Raw genomic sequence first — 22,992 nt, forward strand, 5'->3', positions numbered from 1 at the left:
AAATCAAACATGTATTTTAAACTACTTATAAATTCAAAAATATCATATATATCAATAGTATTTAGAAGAACAAGTTAAATACAAAATGAATATTTTAATAAGTAGTAAAGAATAAACACACAAAAATATAAGAAGTGATGAGAGATTTACCAAATTAAAGAAGTTTGTTAATGTTGAAGAAAAATAGTGTATGAAAGAAATTGAGAAGAAAAAAGAAGTGATAGCATACTACCATTTCCGAGGACTTGGAAGAAATTGAGAAGAAAGAAATTGAAAGAAATAGTGTATGTTATAAAAGAAGTTTCCAGTTTCCAAGTATCAAACCCAAGTGATAGCATTCGGTGCAATGGCTTGGAAATATATAGATGAAAAAAGACAAGTGATAGATATAGGTAGGTCCCAACTTGCTTGAAAAAAAAAGCTAAAGTATGCAGCGATTTGTCACCTCAAGGAGTAACTTTTGCAGGATTCTCTGCTTTTGGCAGGAATCTACCATTTCCGAGGGCCTATCCCTCACATAACCCCTCGGATATTTGCTGAAAAAGCCTGCAGTGAACAGCTTTTGACCTGCCAAGCCTGCAGCAAGCTACTTTTGAATTTTCAAAATGGCGCCTTGTAATATGCGACGGAATAAGTGAGGGTCTACCCTTGTGTTATATGCCACGGGTTTTCCTTGGCATTTTCCCTGGGAATTTTCCCAGGGGTTACAAACCCCTGTCAAAATCCCTGGCAAAGGGTAATGTTTCTTGTAGTGTATATAGGGAATGTCGGCCACATAAACACGATCTAAAGGAATAGTTTCACACAATTTCAATCTCAACTATTCATTTGTAATCGGATAGTCCATAGCCATTATTGTGTTAACGCTTACGGTGTGGGATCATGTGTTGTGTTCGGTGTTGAAACATATCAAAGAGCTATAGCAATTTTTTATTTTATTTTAATGCATGTGATGATACACTTGGTTTTAGAGAATACTTGTACCAAGTTTCTTTTTTAATTAGTTTCATATTTAATAGTAACCATTATAAAATGGTAGTACTATTGACCATGATAAGTAACGAGTTGTTCGACATGTGAGAATTAAAATTAAGAATTTGAGGCATCAAATGTAATTTTTAAGAATCATTAGAAATTATTATTACTAGAGGATTGTCTTGATGCGTTAATAGATACACCCTCTAGTCGTTATTATAAGTAAAAATTGATATTTTAAATACAAAATAAATGATGTGTGTGGTCTTTAATATAAACCACATACATTATTTTTTGAATGAATCTAAGATGTTGATTTTTGTTTATAATAGTGACCGGAGCTCACTATTATAAGCAAAAATCAACATCTTAGATTCATTCATTAAATGATGTACGTGATCTGTAATAAAGACCATGTACATCAATAATTAAATGTATCTAAAATGTAACAAAGCTCCGAAAACACAAAGAAGGTCTTGAAGATCATGAAACTTCTCCTCTGAACCATTGCAATTCTAAACAGATCCATATAACAACAAAAGCAATAAATTGTTTTTCTCAGCAAATAAGATTTGAACAAATGTAAACGAAACTGAAAACTGCAAAGAAATAAGAAGTGTATAATAATATAATCTACCACGGCAAATGTAGCTTATGTTATCATGCCAAAAAACTTCCATCTCTAAGATTTTGAATGTTAGAAATTTATATATGGTTAGTTCCTGTGAAGAAACTTAATTGTGAGTAATCTTTTATATCTTGGACTCATCACAAAACAAAATAGCAAAAACGATAAAATAAGGTTACTTGAGATGATGCAAATTTGATGTTTTCACTGTTATTTCCCACTTGCTATAGCTGGATGTGCTAAAACCAATCCTTTTTAGCAGCATGTGATTGTTGTGTTCCTCGACTCGAATATGTGAACAAATTCTTCAAAGAAACTAAAGGCAAGACTCAGAAGATGACTTTTGCAGTAGGAGGGAAAGGTGGTGCATAACACATTTATCAATTATCATCAGTTTTTCCTAAACCGTCAACTACAATAACATGCTTGATGTTGATCTTTGTATCTTTGTCAAATGAACTTTGCACAAGTTGCAAGGAAATGGGTACTCGGTTAACTTCCACTGAAAGGTTCCTTGAATTTGAACTTCTTTTGGATCCTTCTGATCGCACTTCTTGAAAACTTTCATGTGCCTGGCTTTGGAATTTCAATTTTCTAAATTGATTATTCTCAACCTGAGCCTGAGGCTTACGCTTGGAAAAGAAGCTACGCCAGCAGCAGCTCCTTACCGACGGAATGAAGTGAGCCTACATAGCTTATTAAGTTCACCTAGTCCATTTTTTTTCTCACTTCATGCATGTCTGGAGATGAGGCTCCACAACTTGATTTGCTTTTATGAATAGCATTCCAACTCCCACGCCTAGAGGAAAAAGACCTAGGATCCCCTGCAGTAAAAATACAACAATGAATTCCAACTCCACAATGACTTTGTTATTACCTTCTTTATGGTTGGACCTGATCATAAAGACCTAAAATTTGAACTTCTGTTAGGATTCTCAACCTCATAGGAAGCCACATGGTAATCTGGTTCTCCATTTTTGTCTCAGGAATTGGATTTAATAAGCACAATGAATTCTTAATACATGAACTAAGAAATAGGAAACAACCTACAACCTTTAGCTAAAACATTCGTATAATCATCAGTTTCATGATCACATTCTTCTTTTTCTTCTTCTTCTTCTTCTTTTTCTTCTTCTTGGTATTGGCCAGTGTATACTATAATGTCAGTGATATTTCTTATTGTTAACAAAGGAATTCTTTTCATCACTAACTAATTGGTGACATCTTAAGTTGTGGTTGTTTTCTTGGAGCATGTTGATGAGGTTGTAAAGTCATAGCCTTTGTTGCTGGCTAGAGACGGTTCATCATGAATTCTTGCGCCGTTATGCGTGTTTATCATGAAGTCTTGAGCTTGTTTATCATCAAGTAGAAGAATTTAGTTCTACACTTGTTTGCATCCAAATTACTTTCACATAGTTTTGCGTGGAATTCAAACGAGAGTAAGTGATCCATCCCATACAAATAAAACTGTTTTGAAACCATCTTTCCAACTAGAATAAAAAAAACTAACCAACCTTGGACATATAGAACACTCATTTAGATTCCATAAGGCTCAGGCTAGGGGGGCACCTGATTTATACTCCCTCCGTCCCATATTACTTGACCTAGTTGACTCTGTCACGTATGCCAATGCACAATTTTAAACTTAAATTTCTTTAATAATCTAGTCGAAAAAATTATGAAAATTTGATATTTTGAAAATATTAATCGAGACGAATCTAACAACATCTTATATGCTATATTTTGTTTTTATATATTAGTAGAAAAATAGAGTCAAAGCATGATACATGAATAGTGCAAATATTCTAAATAGGTCAAGTAATATGGGACGGAGGGAGTACCCAAATATAATAGGCTAGGGGGGCACCTGTTTTATACCAAAATGTAATAATAATTTAACTTATTGCAATGGATGAAGACCTTGGTACTGTAATCCTCAAATCCATGCTTTACTTTACTATCCCGTGTCATACGTTTCTTTTTATAGACAATTTCATCTCCATTTTTCACACACCTTTCCGATGTGGGACTGTCACGGTACTCTATAGTTTGTCAACTTCAATGTGAGTGAAAATATAACTGTCAAATTGGTATTTTAAGAATAAAGTGATGAATTTTGTCATAAAAGAAAAAGAAAAGAAAGAATAAGTGGTAAATTGTTAATTAATTTAGTATTGGTAATTCCTTTAAAAATAAAATACATAAATATTGTGTAACAAACTTCAAATTTTGTTATTTATTTTAATTGTATATTAACTATGTTCACACTATTTTAATTTTTGTATTTTAAGTTAATTTTTATTGATGATATATTTTTTATAGCATATACATAGAAAATTATCCATAGTGAACCGATTAAAATATCACAACTTAGGAATTAAAATAGGTACCGACTAAGTATACACCCCACATACCTTATACTTTAAGGGTAGAATATCGTGTACCCGAATTCCTATCACATGCAAAGAATAGATTCTCCTTTTATAATTCTAATGGACACTTTAAATTGAAATTGTTCTGATACATGTTGGTTTTTGATCAGACACTGACATATTTGATTACATTCAAATTTTTATGTTATTATCAATGTCGACGTGTATGTGTGAGTATCAATGTCGACATTTTTCATGTGTTTGTCTAGTTCCAACAATACAGTTGGAAATTCTAATCTTTAAAGAAATTTAAAAAATTAACATGGAACAATTCGATTATTAAAATTTAGTTACAGTATAAATAACATATTCCAAATTCTTAGTAAATTTTGGGGCAATGTAGTGGACTCTGACCACACAACAGATGGCACTATGGACCCTGACACTGACAGTGAAAAGATGAATATGCACTCTGTGGCTTTGAAGTTCTTGGAGGCACAACGAGATGCTCTTCACCAACCTAAGTCCAGCAGGAAGTCAAGAAAGAGTAGCAGCTCTGCAAGAGGCAAAGGCTCTGATGGCATCAGAAGTAGTGAGCACATCCAAACCCGTTCCAAAAAGGATGTAATAAAAAGCAACAAAAATTCATGGGACCCACCAACTTTTTGTTTCTCTTCAGTTGAGTAAAGAAATCCAACAGAGATGACCAATATTTTACATTTTCCATTTATACCCTCGTCTTCATTGCTCCTCTTTTTGCCTAAAATTTTTGTTCGGTGACTAAGCTGAACTTATATCCCCTATCCAGATCACTGAAAAACCAAATACCACAATTATCACTTCGCCATCTTCATGTCCATTTCCCATTATTCTCTTCAATTTGGATTCATGTTCTAGAAGTTGCTCCAAAGTTGTTTCTTTCCGCTATGTCTATTACTCCATCTGGTCCTATTTACAAGAAAAAGTTGAAAATAAATTATTCAATATATTAAAAAAGTTAATTGTTTCTTGTAAATAAGACCGGAGGGAGTACTTTATATGAAACTGTGGATGCGGGATTTGTTGGAACAAAATGTGTTTAACAATAAACCTTTAGAGTTTTGATGATAACAAGGTATTGAAAATTGACAATTGGAATTGCTAATATTTGTTCAAGTGTACAGGACCATAGACAAAAATTTATATCATACAAAGGTTCTGAATGAGCAAATAAAGAGCAAAAGAATCAACAAGATTGAAGCTTAGAAGCTCCTGAAGGCAAAGTGCTCCTGAAGACTATGAAGGTGAGAAAAACACAAGAAGGGGGGTTGAATTGTGTTTTTAAAAATTCTTCGTTTCTCTAAATAACTGAATACACTGATCAGAAGCTAAGTGAGACAGCTTCTGAAGTGATGATCAGAATCTAAATGCAGCGGAATAAAACAGAGAGAGAGAAGAAGAACGACACAAAGCAATTATACTGGTTCCTTCCACAATCCGGAAGTAGTCCAGTCCCCCTTGCACTTCCAAGGAGATTTCACTATGAGTAATATCTGATTACAAATGCTCAAGCACACAAGCAAGAGACTTCCAATGCTCAAGCACACAAGCAAGAGACTTCCTTTGCTCAAGAACACAATCAAGAGACTTCCTGCTCAAGCACAACTGCAAGAGACTTCCTAACTAAACAAAATTACACAGAAAATTGTTTAAGGTTGAACACTTGATATACAATCAGAGGTGCTCACAATACAAATCAGATACAGACTCAATGGACTTAAGAATTTCTAAGATATGACTTTGAGACACAGAAATTCTAAGTGAATGCAGAACAATTTCAGCAGAGGTTTGGTACTTGTGAAAATCTTGTGAGTCTTTCGTTCAGCGTTCTTGCATTACCAATTCTCTAGGTCTTCACTCCTTTATATAGAGGTGTGAAAGAGACGTTGTGAAATTGCCAGCACACCAAAGAGTCGTTGTTGAAGCTTGATCTTTCACCAATGATCTTTTGCCTGATTTGGTTGTTGTCCTATGAAGAACAAATTTGAAATCCATTCCTTATCCAAAGGAACATCTATGCAGGCGAGACCGTATTCTGGAGCTGTTTTCTTGTCTTGAAGTGCAGACACAAAACAGAGTAGTGGAGAACGTGGTTGTACAATTCGTACAAAGTACAATGTCAACGCTTTCGTCCAAATTGCAAACACATGCCTTCAAACACCTTTGAAATGACCGTTGCAAGCTCCACTAATCCTTTGTTTGTGTTTTCGAATCCAATAGACAGCTTTTGCATTGATGATTCTTCAATTCTTGATTCTTTGCAAATCCAGTTGATATTCAGCTTCTGGTGAAATGGCTTCTGATGAGGCAGCTTCTGATGAGATGACTTCTGCAGCTTCTGATGATGCAGCTTCTGATGATGTGACTTCTGGACCTCTTGTCTTCAGGAGCACTATTCTTCAGGAGCGCTATTTCTTCAGGAGCAGCTTGACTTCAGGAGCGCTTTTTCTTCAGGAGCAAGTTGCCTTCAGGAGCGTCCAAGCTTCAAATTTTTGTTGTTTCCATAGCTCTTTATTTGCTCATTCAGAACCAATGATGATGTAACTTTATAATTATGGTCCTGTACACTTGAACAAATATTAGCTAATCCAATTTACAATTTTTAATACCTTGTTATCATCAAAACTCTTTAAGGTTTATTGTTAAACACATTTTGTTCCAACAATCTCCCCCTTTTTGATGATGACAAACAAAAGTATTTAAAATTGATCAATTGTTGTTAATCTAATTAACAAGTTGACTTTGGGGTTCTGAGGTTTGTAAGCTCAGAATCTGAGGTTTGTAAGCTCAAACTCCCCCTGAGTCTGATAGTCTTTAAGGTGAGGTTTGTAAGCTCCCCCTAAGTTCTATCCAGGTTAATTAAATTCATTTTGCGCAATAATTATTATCAGAGCTTAAAAGCAAAATTGAATCATTGAAAGAATTTACTTATAGATAAGAAGAATGGTTCAATTAGCTTTACTTGAATTTTGATACTCCTTCGTTCATTAAGCTTATACCAATAAGGTAAAAAGATAGAAGTTTTTCAAAAATTTCAAATGCCATTAATGGGGCTCAGAGCCTTTAAATACTTGTCACATATACTCCCCCTTTTGTCATTATCAAAAAAAATTAAAATAAATCTAAGCACAAAAGACAAAAAGATATGAGAAAAACTCAAACGTGAGAGAGTATACTAAGCAATGAACTAAATAAATCAGAGCAAAAATCATGTATATTCAATTGTCAGAAGCAGCTAAACAGTCAGAATCAGTAAGCATTCAGAAGCAAAGAGAATTAAAACAGAATGGTTTCAGAAGCAAGGACTAGGAATTCAAAACAAACAACAAACAAAAAGAAAAACACAAGGGTGTGCAACTAAGTGTTGGTTTGATGTTGTTTCTTCATCTCCTCCATTTCTTCAATCTTCTTCTGCAACAGTTCTTCAAGCTGTTGTTGCCTCTGGAGAAGAGCCTGTTCCCTTTCCTTAGCTTCTTGCTGCTGCTGTGCCATCTGTTTCTTCAGAAGCTTACACAACCTTGCTTCTCTGGTCAAGTAATCCGTTTCTAAGAAGAAAGGCTGGTTTGCCAGGAGCAGTGTAGAACTTCTTACTCTGAGACTCTGATTCAGATGCTCCATTAACTTCCTGACAGAAGCTTCCTTGCTTCTGATGCACTTAGCCCTTAAGCTTTCAATTAGCTCAGTTGCCCGGTTCTGAAGTGATGCCCAGGAGTCTTCATATGCACTTGTGAGATCAATTGTCCTTCGTTGATCCACAAGATTAAGCAATTGACTAAGGATTGTCAGAAGCTCAGAATTGATATATCCAGATTCCAGGATGTTTGTGGGTGGATGTTCAAGGATTTCAAGATCAGAATCACTGATTTCTAAGTCTTGAATAGGGTTAGGAACTGGAATGGTAAGGTGTGTTTGTGTGTTAGAAGATGAGGGCTGGTCAGAATCAATGTGTGTGGTGGAGGTTGAGGCTTGAACATTGACTAGAGAGATGTCAACATCCATGGGAGTTGGTTCAGGAGAGTGTTCAGGTAAAGGTTGAAATTCAGTTTCAGATGGTGGTTGTTGTGGTGAAGTTGATGTTTGAGTGTTGAGTTGGGGGTCAATGGTAGCTGTTGGTGATTGTGGGGGTGTTGTGGGTTTTTGTGGTTCAGGTGTTTGTTGATGGGGGTTTTCTGAAACAACGTTTTCAGAAGCAGCTGCTTCTGGAGTTGCTTCAGAGGCTTTTTCTGAGGTGGATTTGTCTATGGGTAACTCACCTGAGTAATGGAGAGCAAGATTGTCTAAGACAGAAGTGTCTTCTATTGGTTCAGGTACAGATGTTGAAGAAGGTGAAATGGGGATAGAGGTGACTGGAATCTGAATTACCTGATCTGCAGGGCCAGCTTCAGAAGTGATCTCTTGTGGATCAGCAGCTTGAGGAACTACTTCTGAAGTTCCCTCTTCTGGAGCATTTTCAAACATGAGCATCATATCGTCTTCCTCATTGTCTTCAGTGGGCTTACCAGCAATGGCTCTTACTTCAGCCAATTTATCTTTGTAGAACCTATCACAATCTTCCAATCCCAAGGCCTTGAGCTTTTCATCTCTTTGATGAGTGTATTGTGCTTTTAGATCCTTTTTGTCTGCAATAAGTTCAGAAGCACGTTCATCTGCCATCCTTTTCCTTATTGGAGTCATCTCAACCATAGGACTCACAAGTTGAAGGGGAGCCTTCTTCTTCTTCAGCTTGGGATCAGCCTCTTCTTTTTCCATTTCTTCAAGAGCTTCCTCCAGCTGCTCTTGAGTGATTACCAAGTCTGCCTTACCTTTTCTTCTCTTCTGAGGAATAGAAGCAGCACCAATCTTCTGCATCTTTCCTTTATCCTTGATAGAAACAGGTTTAGCTTCAGACTTAGCAGCTTTAGCAATAGCAGCTTCTGACTCAGTACTGGTTCTGGCCTTCTTTCCTTTAGTAGGAGCAGCATCAGATTCAGAACTAGTTCTGGCCCTTTTCCCTTTAGGTGCATCAGAAACAGCAGCTTCTGACACAGCAACTGCTTTGGCCTTCTTGCCTTTTCCTTTAGCAAGAGCAGCTTCCTCCTGAGACCTCGCATCTTCCTCCAAGACGTACTCAGCTACTAATCTAGCTAAGTGTTCAGGATTACTTTCCTTAACTATGGAAGGAAAGTCTCTGATAATCTCAGATTCTTCTGTGGTCAACTCCAACCATTTCTCATCTTTAGGAGCTTCTTTGAAGAACTTCATAGAGTGTAAGCTCCTGCTACTGATAGTCCTTTCAGCAGTAGAGACTTTGAAACATTTATCAGAAGCACTCCTTGTCCTTTTTAAGAACTCCAGCACCCTTCCTTGATGAAAGATTTCAGACAGCAATCTTCCATAGGGTACTTGTTTTCTTCCTCTGATAGTGCTTTCATTTATGGCCCAGCAGAGATGATCCATTACATATCTTGGGAAGTTTATCTTTTCCAAAATAGCCATGAAGTAAATTGCTAGCTTCTGTTGATTGTTGGGTTGGTCAGATCCTCCTGCTCTTTGAAAGAAGCAATCATTACTGAATTTCACCAACATCCTGTTGTGAATCTCCATTTCAGAAGGCTTTGCATCCTTCTTCCCACCCAAAAGAGTGTTGTAGTAACCTTGTAGCAGGACATCTTCCTTCCTGACTATTTCTTGGAATCTTCCCTCTGCATGCCTTCTACAAGCTTTAGCTATAACTTCCTCAGTGATGGTTATAGGAATGCCCATCACTTCAGACCTTATTTCTAAGCTGTCAAATGATGTAGGATTCATATCCATGACCATTTTCCCTTTCTTTGACCCAGCTTGTTTGCTTACAACTTTTGCAGGCTTTTCATTGTACACTTCAGCTTTTAACCAAAAGTCCTTGACCAAATTCACATATGTTGGCCCATTTAGCATTCTGAAATACCCAGACAGCTCCTGTGTTTCTATTAAGCCTTCCATGTTTACTTCGTACTTCTTGAGTGAAGTAAAATCCACTGGTGACTCTATTTGGACTATCAAGGATTCCCATGGAATATCCATAGTCTTTTCTTTGTAGATGGACCCAGATTCTGATACGCTTTGCTTGTTTGAAGTAGATTCTGAAACTTTTGAGCTTGATGATGCCATTTGATGATTGGCGAAGATTTGAAGAAGATGAAGATTTTTAGGGTTCTAAGGTTGAGAGAATGCGCTTACTTCGCAAACGGTTTGAGAGCAAATGTGTTTGTTGTGAGTGAGTAGTGTGTGAATTGACAAAGTGTTAAAAGTAAAACGATTGCAATTCAAAAGAGACAAACAAACATAACATTAATGACAAAATTGGGGGCGCGTGAAAAGTACTTTCAAAGCTTTTAAATCATCATTGCCCTTTTAGTTATACACCAACACATACAGGCCACGTAAGAAGTTCACAGAGTAACTACCAAGTTAGTGGGCCAGAAGTTACTTTAAAAAGTAACTCCTAACGTTTCCACTAATCCAACTATTCAGAAGCAACAAATCCAGCTTCTGGACTTCAGATGCTGATGTCATCATCAGAAGCGAGTTTTCCTCAGAACCTCAATAAAGAGCTTCTGATGGACTACTGCTTCTGAACTAACTTCAGAATCTAAAATCCTATTCAGGAGCAAGCAAACATTTAATCAGACACGAAGTGCATGTTCAAATTTTTCTTTATAAAATCAAATCTTTCAACAGTTAAAGGCTTAGTAAATATATCAGCCCATTGATTTTCAGTATCAATGAATTGTATATCTAAAATTCCTTTTTGAACATAATCTCTGATAAAATGGTGTTTGATTTCAATGTGCTTAGCTCTTGAATGCAAAATTGGATTTTTAGACAAACAAATAGCAGCAGTATTATCACAATAAATGGGAATACTGTTAGCAGTTATCTGATAATCTTCCAACTGATGTTTCATCCAAAGTAGTTGTGTACAACAACTTGCAGCTGAAATGTATTCTGCTTCTGCTGTAGACATAGCAATAGTTGTTTGTCTTTTGCTAGCCCAGGATATAAGATTATCACCCAGAAATTGACAATTGCCACTGGTTGATTTTCTTTCAATCCTATCACCAGCATAATCAGCATCACAGAATCCAATTAGCTTATAATCTAAGGATTTCCTATAAAGGAGTCCAAGATTAGTTGTTCCCTTCAAATACCTGAAGATTCTCTTGACAGCAGTCATATGAGATTCTCTAGGATCTGATTGGAATCTTGCACACAAGCATACACTGAATAAAATATCTGGCCTAGATGCAGTGAGGTATAACAAAGAACCAATCATACCTCTATACAGCTTCTGATCTACTTTAGCTCCTTCATCTTCTTTGCTCAGGTTGCACGTAGGATGCATTGGAGTGTTCATCACTTTACAATCTTCAAGTTTGAACTTCTTCAGAAGCTCCTTTGTGTACTTTGATTGATGAACATAGACTCCATCTTTGCATTGATTGATTTGAATGCCAAGGAAGAACTTCAGCTCTCCCATCATGCTCATTTCAAATTCATCCTGCATTAACTCAGAAAATTCCTTGCAAAGAGATGCATTAGTAGAACCAAATATTATATCATCAACATATATTTGCACAACAAGAATATCTTTCCCAAGGGTTCTTCTGAAGAGTGTAGTGTCAACCTGTCCTCTCTTAAAATCATTTTTGATTAAGAAATTACTTAGTCTATCATACCAAGCTCTGGGAGCTTGTTTCAAGCCATATAGTGATTTCTTCAATTTAAAAACATGGTCAGGATATTTAATATCCTCAAATCCAGGAGGTTGCTTAACATACACTTCTTCTTCTATGACACCATTGAGAAATGCACTCTTGACATCCATCTGATATAATATTATGCCATGATTAACTGCATAGGAAAGAAGTAACCTGATTGCTTCCAATCTTGCAACTGGAGCAAACGTTTCAGTGTAATCAATGCCTTCTTGTTGACTATACCCTTGTGCAACAAGTCTGGCTTTGTTTCTTGTTACTTCACCTTGCTCATTCAGCTTGTTTCTAAATACCCATTTTGTTCCAATAATGTTCTTGTGCTGAGGTTTGGGTACCAGATCCCACACATCATTTCTTTGAAATTGATTCAACTCTTCTTGCATAGCTAGGATCCATCCATCATCTGAAAGTGCTTCATCAACTGTTGTAGGTTCAATCATTGAGATTAGTCCAATCATTGACTCTTCTTGTCTGAAATGTGATCTTGTTCTTCTTGGACTATCTTTGTTTCCAATGATTAGCTCCTCAGGATGTGAAGACTTGTGTTTGAATGTGTTTCTGGGAGGATCTTCTTGATGTGAGCCATCTTGTGCTTCATCAGAAGCAGTTTCATCTTGCGCTTCTGATGTGGGTTCAGCTTCTGGACTATCTTCAGACTCAGCTATCTGATCAGGTTCTGGAGTAGCTTCAGGAACCTGTATCTCTGCAAAACTTTCACCCTGCTTTGAAGTTTTATCTTCAAGCTCCTTGTCATCAAATTTAACGTGCATAGATTCTTCAACACAGAGTGTTTCTGAATTATACACTCTGTATGCCTTTGACCTTTCAGAGTAACCTAAAAAGATTCCTCTTTGGGCCTTGGCATCAAATTTCTTTAGGTAGAGCTTGTTGTTCAGAATGTAACAAGTACATCCAAATTGATGAAAGTAAGAGATATTGGGTTTTCTTCCTTTAAAGAGTTCATATGCTGTTTTCTCCAAAATAGGTCTAATATAGATCCTGTTTTGAACATAGCATGCTGTATTCACTGCTTCTGCCCAAAAATGTTTTGGTAAATGGTTTTCATGAATCATGGTTCTGGCCATTTCTTGTAAAGTTCTATTCTTTCTCTCTACAACTCCATTTTGTTGTGGTGTTCTAGGAGAAGAGAATTCATGGAAAATTCCATGTTTTTCACAAAAAGCTTCAAATGGCTCATTTTCAAATTCTCCACCATGATCACTTCTGACTTTCAAAATTTTTGATTCTTTTTCAGATTGAATTTGAGTGCAGAAGCTACTGAATACATCACACGCAACATCTTTACTCTTTATGAATTTCACCCAAGTCCATCTGCTGTAATCATCAACAATGACTAATCCATATCTACTTCCATATAAGGATGCAGTACTCACTGGTCCAAATAAATCAATATGGAGTAATTCTAAAGGTCTTGAGGTTGAGACAATGTCTTTGGTTTTAAAAGATGATTTCACAATTTTCCCTCTCTGACATGCACCACAAAGTGCATCTGAATGATAGTCAATGTCTGGTAGCCCTTTCACAAGTTGTAACTTACTAAGCTTAGAGATTAACCTCCAGTTAGCATGTCCCAACCTTCTGTGCCACATCCATTTCTTATCATTCACTGATAGTAGGCAGATCACCTTCTGATCAGCCAGTTCAGAAAAATTGATTTTATAGACATTGTCAACTCTCTTTCCCTTGAACACAATGGATTTGTCTTTCTTGTTGATTACTGTACAGTTGGGTTTTTCAAAAAGCACATCATAACCATTATCACAAAATTGACTTATGCTCAAAAGGTTATGTTCAAGACCATCTACCAACCATACATTATTAATTGAGGTAGAGGAATTACCAATAGTTCCTGTACCTATGATCCTGCCTGACTGGTTGCCTCCAAATTTCACATTTCCTCCCTCTTTCATTGTTAGGCTGAGGAACATGGACTTGTCTCCTGTCATGTGTCTTGAGCAACCGCTGTCTAGGTACCATGATCTTTGCTTTGGCACTGCTCTTAGACATACCTGCATTATTGACATTTTTAGATTTAGGTACCCATTGTTCTATGGGTCCTGGAAGGTTAGTACTTAAGGCTTTACTCTTCACTTCTTGTACCTTGTGCTGTGAGTTGGGTTGCTTCTGATTAGCCATCACCTTAGGTTTTGGTACTTCAGAAGCAGTAACTGTCTTCTTCTGAAACTTAGACTTCAGAACCCCAGATTTTGGTTTCACCAGACTCTGAGGAATAGGTTCTGATCTTTTCAGGATCCTAACCTTTGAAGTTTTGGAATCAGATTTGATCATAGCCTTTGACTTAGAGTTCTTTGGCTTTGAAGTAATCTTAGCCTTAGAACTAGAAGCTTCAGGTTCTGATTGAACAACAGTTTCCAACTCAGCCCCTTCTGGTACAAAGAATGTTTTCAGACCTTCCTTGATGCATTCACAACAAGACTTTAGATTGGTTTTCTCCAGTTTCACTTCTGGAAAGCCAATTCCTTTGCCATTGTTCTTGTAAATGCTATAAATCATAGAAGCCACTCTGCTTCTGTCAATGCCAGATATAATGAAGTCTTCAAGAGCAATTTCATGATTGCTTAAAGGTTTTTCATTACACTTTTCTTGTAGCTTCTGACATAAGAACCTGAGCTGGTCTTCATATGTTTTACACATGAAGTCAAAGCCCCTAAGTCCCTGTTCAGAAGCTTTCAGATCCAATAGAGTTGATTTTTGCTGTTGTACCAAATCAGCATATTTTTCTTTTAAATCCTTCAACTCATTGGTTCTTACTTCAAAATGTGTAAGAAGTTCTTTAAGTGACTCAACAAGTTCATCTCTGGGAATTTTGGAATATACCTCATTTTCATCTTCTGAGTCTGAATCTGATCCAGCTTCTGAAGTTGCTGTTGCTACCAACCCAACAGCTACCTTTGCATCTTCATCAGCTTCCTCTTTATCAGATCCAGATTCACTACCCAAATCATCCCAGGTTGCCATTAAACTCTGCTTAATCTGCTTCTTGAGTTTGCTTGGTTTGAAGGTAGACCTCTTTGACTTGTCCTTTGACTTTTCTCTTTGAAGATCAGGGCATTCAGCAATGAAGTGACCTGGCTTCTTACAGTTGAAGCATCCCTTCTGATCTTCTTTCCTTGAGCTTCTGGAGTTACCCCTTCTGGAGAGAAACTTTCTGTTCTTCTTGGCCAGATATTGAAGTCTGTTTGAGAGCATGGCCATTTCAGCAGCATCTGGTTCAGAGTCTGAACTTGACTGTTCTTCCTCTTCAGATTCAACCACTTTGAGAGCTTTTGATGACTTGCCTTTGGATGGAAGAGCTATTGATTTACTCTTCTTAGTAGACTCATGTTCATTAAGACTTAACTCATGAACTTTGAGAGAACTAACAAGATCTTCGACACTTAAAGTGTTTAAATCTTTAGCTTCCTCAATGGCAGTCACTTTTGGTCTCCATCTGGCAGGTAAGCTTCTGAGTATCTTGCTTACATGATCAGAAGCAACATAGCTCTTCTTTAGAATCTGTAGACCAGAAACTAAGGTTTGAAACCTTGAGTACATCTCCTCAATAGTTTCATCATCCTTCATTTTGAATAACTCATACTGATGTACAAGCAGGAGAGCCTTTGCTTCTTTGACCTTCTTGCTCCCTTCATAATTTGAACAGAGAGAAGCAAACATAGCTTTAGCAGTGGATTTGTCACTCATCTTCATGTATTCTGCTTTGGGTATGGCAGTGACAAGAGCTCCTCTGATAATATGATGCTTCTTGTAAAGTTTCCTCAGTTCTGGAGTATGTTTCTTTCTATCCACAGCAGCTCCTTCTTCATCAAGGACTAAACCACCAACGCCGTCTTCCAGAATATCCCACAATTCTTCATCTAGGCTCATGATGTAACTGTAAAAATTGGTCTTCCACCAAGAGAACTCTTCAGCATCTCCATTGAACTTTGGAACTTTTCCAACACTGGTTTTCTTACTATCACTATAATCATGTGAGACATTTTTATAGCTAGTATCACCATCAGGAGGAGGAGTAGTCATGTTTTTCTCAGATCTTTGACTGTTGCACGGTTAAGTGATACACAACAGACCAAGGCTCTAGATACCAATTGAAGGTGAGAAAAACACAAGAAGGGGGGTTGAATTGTGTTTTTAAAAATTCTTCGTTTCTCTAAATAACTGAATACACTGATCAGAAGCTAAGTGAGACAGCTTCTGAAGTGATGATCAGAATCTAAATGCAGCGGAATAAAACAGAGAGAGAGAAGAAGAACGACACAAAGCAATTATACTGGTTCCTTCCACAATCCGGAAGTAGTCCAGTCCCCCTTGCACTTCCAAGGAGATTTCACTATGAGTAATATCTGATTACAAATGCTCAAGCACACAAGCAAGAGACTTCCAATGCTCAAGCACACAAGCAAGAGACTTCCTTTGCTCAAGAACACAATCAAGAGACTTCCTGCTCAAGCACAACTGCAAGAGACTTCCTAACTAAACAAAATTACACAGAAAATTGTTTAAGGTTGAACACTTGATATACAATCAGAGGTGCTCACAATACAAATCAGATACAGACTCAATGGACTTAAGAATTTCTAAGATATGACTTTGAGACACAGAAATTCTAAGTGAATGCAGAACAATTTCAGCAGAGGTTTGGTACTTGTGAAAATCTTGTGAGTCTTTCGTTCAGCGTTCTTGCATTACCAATTCTCTAGGTCTTCACTCCTTTATATAGAGGTGTGAAAGAGACGTTGTGAAATTGCCAGCACACCAAAGAGTCGTTGTTGAAGCTTGATCTTTCACCAATGATCTTTTGCCTGATTTGGTTGTTGTCCTATGAAGAACAAATTTGAAATCCATTCCTTATCCAAAGGAACATCTATGCAGGCGAGACCGTATTCTGGAGCTGTTTTCTTGTCTTGAAGTGCAGACACAAAACAGAGTAGTGGAGAACGTGGTTGTACAATTCGTACAAAGTACAATGTCAACGCTTTCGTCCAAATTGCAAACACATGCCTTCAAACACCTTTGAAATGACCGTTGCAAGCTCCACTAATCCTTTGTTTGTGTTTTCGAATCCAATAGACAGCTTTTGCATTGATGATTCTTCAATTCTTGATTCTTTGCAAATCCAGTTGATATTCAGCTTCTGGTGAAATGGCTTCTGATGAGGCAGCTTCTGATGAGATGACTTCTGCAGCTTCTGATGATGCAGCTTCTGATGATGTGACTTCTGGACCTCTTGTCTTCAGGAGCACTATTCTTCAGGAGCGCTATTTCTTCAGGAGCAGCTTGACTTCAGGAGCGCTTTTTCTTCAGGAGCAAGTTGCCTTCAGGAGCGTCCAAGCTTCAAATTTTTGTTGTTTCCATAGCTCTTTATTTGCTCATTCAGAACCAATGATGATGTAACTTTATAATTATGGTCCTGTACACTTGAACAAATATTAGCTAATCCAATTTACAATTTTTAATACCTTGTTATCATCAAAACTCTTTAAGGTTTATTGTTAAACACATTTTGTTCCAACAGACTAGAAGCTCCTGAAGACTAGTGCTCCTGAAGACTAGAGGTCCTGAAGTGCCACGTCATCAGAAGCTGCCTTATCAGAAGCTATTTTCACCAGAAGCTGAAGATCAACTGCATTTGCGGAATTCAAGGATTCAAGAGTTGTTTCATGGATTAAAACTCGTCTAAAGATGGCAGAAGACTAGTGGAACTTTGCAACGGTCATTTCAAAAGTATTTGAAGGCATTTTCTTGCAAAAGGAACACGAGAGTTGACATTGTATTTTGTACGAACTGTACAACCACCTTCTCCACTACTCTGTTTTGTGTCTCTGCTACAAGACAAGATAACAACTCTGAATATACAACCAAGCCTGCAGAAATGTTCCCTCTCAACTGGAATGGATTTGAAATTGATCCTTCATAGGACAATAACTAAATCAGACAAAAGATCATTGGTGAAAGATCAAGCTTCAACAACGACTCTTTTTGGATGTGCTGGCACTTACAACGTTCATTTCACACCTCTATAAATAGGAGTGAATACTTGAAGAACATAGACAACAATACAAGACTCAACAACAATTTGAAAGTGTCAAAACTCTGTTGAAATCTTTCCACATCCAAAAGTTCACTTAGAATTTCTGTTTTTCAAGTTCATATCTTAGAAATTCTTAAGTCTTAAGAGTCTTATCTGATTTGTATTGTGAACACCACTGATTGTATATCAAGTGTTCAATCTCAAACATTTTTCTTTGTAATTTTGTTTGGTTAGAAGTCTCTTGCAGTTGTGCTTGAGCATAGAAGTCTCTTGATTGTGTTCTTGAGCATAGGAAGACTCTTGCAAGTTGTGCTTGAGCATTTGAAGTCTCTTGCTAGTTTTAGCAGTGAGCAGTTGTAATCAGATATTACATTTTAGTGAACTCTCCTTGGAAGTGCAAGGGGGACAGGACTACTTCCGGTTTATGGAAGGAACCTGTATAATTGCTTGTGTCTTTCTTCTTTCCTTCTCTCTGTTTTTATTCCGCTGCATACGCTCCTGATCACCCAATTCAGAAGTTGTTCTTCAAGTTTCTGAACTTAAGTGATCTGAGTCTTAGAGAAAACGAAGAAACGTCCAACACAATTCAACCCCCCCTTCTTGTGTTTTTCTCCCTTTCAGGATTGATTGAAAAAGGAACATAGGAAGATGCAGATTGAAAACCAAAAGGGTGCGAGCGTTGAAAATTAAATTAGTTCATTTGAACAATATTTTAATTGAATAATAATCTTAATTAATGTAAAATGAAATTAAATAATGTGATGATTTAATTCAAATTAATGGAATTTTATATTACAGGGGTATTTTAGTACTTTTCATACTAATCAACATTTCTTTCTTCTTTACCTGCCACTCTCTCTCAAATATTTTTCTCTTCACAATTTCTCTTCGGAACCAAAAGGATTGGGGAATGTTTTGAGGGAATTCAAATACTTTGAGCTGAATTATATTGTTTGGATAATAATTTGAATTTTTTTTTCAAAATAATGAAAATTTATTAAGTATTTTTGTTCAAGTTAAATTTAGAGAATTTCAAATGACACCTAAAACCTAAGAATTTCAAATTTCTTCATTGTTATAATTTTTCATTTTGGTCCTCAAACTTTCCAAAATTTTCAAATTGAACCCAAAAAATTCACAAAAATTGCAATTTGACCACTCAAATTTATCAAAAATTATAATTTGACCCCTCAAAATATTTGAAATTTACAAATTGACCTCTAATTTCAATTTTCAAATTTAACCCAAAAAAATTAAAATTTATAAAAGTTGCCCAAAAATTATGACAATGAAATTTTTATTACTTTATCCAAACAGAAGTATTGAAAAATAAAAGTAATTTAATTGAATCATTTAAATTGCCTAGAATTCTAAATTCTTTGAAATTTTCAATTACTTCATCCAAACACACTCTTAACTTATTTTAAAAGTACCAAGAAAGGTAACTCAGCCTTTTTATGTACGGAATTGATTTTGAAAAAGTGTATGATAGTGTGGATTTGAATTTCTTAAAACTCACTTTGTTAGGATTTGGATTTTATCATCAATCTTATTATGAGTTGCACTAGTCTCAAGAGGAACGCTGAGCAGCTAGATAAATTTACTCTCAATCGTGAGTTGAGGCAAGGGGATTTATGTCTCCTTACTACACTGATTCATCTCTCGGTTTGAAGCTTTTGGGGCTTTGGTTAACAAATTTCATAAAGAAAATGTTAACTAAAGTCCTAAGATACTACTTAAGAAGTTAAATATAGTAAAAAAAAAAAATTGAAAATTGTGTGGTTAAACTCTTAAAAGTATAAAGAATACTCATTTTAATACAAAATTTTCTTCTTTTATTTCTTTAACTAGTGTCCCGAGACACTGGTTAGCATGTCTCATTCTATAAACATGTTGTGCTTATTCAAGTCATCACTTGATTGTCTATTCCGCATTGTTTACACTATTCGTAAATGCAATCAAAATGTTCATTTCATAACTAAACTTGGTGCTTCTTTCGACCAAGATTTAAGGACATCCTTGCGGACTGCGGTGGATGCTACATAAACTTTCTTTTTAAGATTTCTTTTTCATTTTCTTTTTCATTTGTCTTTTGATTTTGTCCTGTAACAATAAAAAGAACAAAGATGCTGCTGATTTGAAAAATTATACTCATTGATCCCAATTATATAAGGTTTTGATCATTTCATACAAGTTACAGTTATAATTAATGTTGTATGGAAAAGAGAAATTATAAGTTATTTTATAAAATTATCCTTCATTAATGATATAGAAAAGATAAATTAAAGATTTGAAAGAAAATAAAGTAATAAATAGTTGATGGTATAGTAGAAAAAGTAGCATACTTCATTGGTATTGTAAAACAATTTATAATTTTACTACAAAAAAAATATAATTTAGGACAAATTTTTTCTCCAAAGCGACTTATAATTTACGGTGGGCGGAGTATAGTCGTAAATTGCACATGTTTTATAAACGCAAAACCAAATATATTATAATACAACTATAAATTATTGCTATTAACTTAAAAGTAATTTTTAAGCTTACTAGTGTATTTACCCGGCGTTGCTCGGGTTAGACATACACCCTCTGGTCACTATTATAAGCAAAACTTTGCATTTTAGATTCATTCATTAAATGATGTATGTAGTCTATAATAAAGACCATATACATCATTAATTGAATGTATCTAAAATGCAAAATTTTGCTTATAATAGTGACCGGAGGGTGTATTCAAGAATGATAAAAAAAATTATATGTATGATATCCGCAAATAAAATTTATCACAGATTGGTATAGGATGAATATCTTAATAAATACACAAATATAATAAAATATACCATATTATAAATACTCGTAAATTTATAAATGCACATACAGATAAAATTAACTGGATTTAGTAAAAATATTAACACATATAGAATAAAACAAACTTTTTTTGAGTTTGCGGACTCACATAAATCCATATTCGTTATTAAATTAATAAAATTATACAATTGTTGTGTTACATGAAATAATATATAACTGGATCTCCTAATTAATGATTTTTGTTTGATTAGTAATTTGTGAATACCTGGTTTGAAGTTATTGAACTTCTGGAACAACGTCGTTAATTATTAGTTTTGAATTATTATAGGGTGTGTTTGATACTCCCATTTTTTTCTTCTAAAAGTCCAAAATATAAAAAAAAAATAAACATTTGCAAACAATTTTTAATATACAAAGTAAACTTTAATTTGAAACATGTAAGAATTTCTTAAGAAAAATACCTCTATACAATTTAAACTTAGCCAATTGCAATATCAACATAATTGGTACATCTTGATTTTTAGACATAAAGTCAATAAGTTGATTTGCATATTCTTCCGATAGTGTGCACGTGCGTTTCTCCTCTCCTCTGCGTATAATTGGTTGGTTGGACACCGCTTTTGTATTCTGTAAGTTCTCCCTTTACAGTTAATACTCCAATAATATCTTTAAAAAAATATGAAAAGTGAAGTTGATATCCAATGCAATAAAAAAAACTATAACAAATAAACAGGCAATAGATATAAAAAAAATTGACTCCATAAAAAAATAGTCTATAGTCATATCCTTAAAAAAAAAAAAATAGTCTATAGTTATGGGAAGTTGGATTAAACTTACAGTTATTCTTAGAAACTGAGACATTTGTTATCTCATAACACATTTTCTCAACCAGCATAAATTGATATTTTGACATTTTGTCACTCCACACAATGCATTGAAGTTTGCTCCCTTAGAATATTAGAAACCACAACAAAAGTCAACAAAAACTGTGAATAACTATGCATACAAATGTTCTAAAAACAATAATAAAACATAAGAAATAAAAATCGTAAAGATTAATTTCATATAAAATAATTTTAAATAATGTAAAATCATGTTAGTTTGTAAAAGTTAACAAAGAAAAAGGAACTAATGCATACTTTTTTTATCCATGAAAATTATATCGAATAAATCAATCCGGTCTCGATCTTTGAAGTTTGACATTCTCTATATTCAAACGATCCTAATCTTGAATTTCAATACTTTGTATTTATTATAGATGATTATGATATCAATGAGGTCAAATTTTGTATCCATGATTTTTAAAAAATAAAAATAAAAATCAGAGTGATGAAATTTATTGGTTAGTTAGGAATCAAAATTGAATGAAGGTATTGTAAATATGTGTGTGAACATCATTAGAAATATTTAAGATGTTGTTTGAAAAGTTGTCTTCAAAAATAAAAATAACAAAAAGACAAAAACATATTATCTTAAAAAGTAGCATTAGAATGTGGTTGATATATATAATATAAAAATCAAAATTTAAGTAAAAGAAATAACAAAAGAATAGGTGTTTGCCAAATCTGAAGAAGAAAAAAGGTTAGATCAAAAGAAGGTTTGTGTTTCGGATTATGCTCAAAATATATGATTAACAAAAATTCCTTTAATTTTATTTTTTAATTAAAACACTCCTTTATGTATAATTAACATTTTTATTAGAATATGTTGTTAAAAGATAATATAATAACTAACCGAAGTATTTTTTCGTTAAAGAAAAACTAATTGAATAATATGGTGTTGAAAAATTACATGGTAACTAATTAAAGCTTCTTTTCCTAAAAACATGAAATATTTAATGGATCTATCGTATGCAATTTGTTGAGATATTTCTGTTACATAGAATATTAGGAATTCAATGAAAAAGTTAAGTAAAATAATTAATAATAAGATCAAAAGTTTGTTGAGATATTTATGCCAAATTAAATATTGATTTTAAAAAATAAAAAAATAATAAAAATATTGCGAATAAACGTGGAAGTGACACGTGGCATAAAAAACCTTACTTTATATATACACACATACTATTGATTATAAATTATTTTGAATTTTACTAACTTACTTTTTTGAAAAATCCAAATGAAAAATTGTATTGACAAACATATTCACAATACAAGAGGCGTTACAAAACAAAGAGCTACATCACAGTCTAATAACAACGTGCCAAAACACACTAACCAAGGGTCCTACATCACAGTCTAATTGAAGGAAATTTTAGGTGGAGGAGGAGGTTGTTTATTTGGGAGCATGAGCTTATCTTATAACTCAAATGAGAAGGTTACTCTTATCCAACTTTGATGACAATAAACACTAGCAAAGCTATAG

General features: G+C 34.8%; 1 pseudogene; it reads right to left on the reverse strand.

Annotated features, from left to right (window-relative positions):
• Positions 1-1,778: 1,778 nt before the first annotated feature.
• LOC146933121 (uncharacterized) lies at positions 1,779-2,807 on the reverse strand (annotated as a pseudogene).
• Between the last annotated feature and the right edge of the window lie 20,185 nt (positions 2,808-22,992).

The sequence above is a fragment of the Medicago sativa genome, chromosome 4, assembly GCF_051527215.1.
Source record: "Medicago sativa cultivar Bolivia chromosome 4, Bolivia_mono, whole genome shotgun sequence".
Lineage (NCBI taxonomy): Eukaryota > Viridiplantae > Streptophyta > Magnoliopsida > Fabales > Fabaceae > Medicago > Medicago sativa.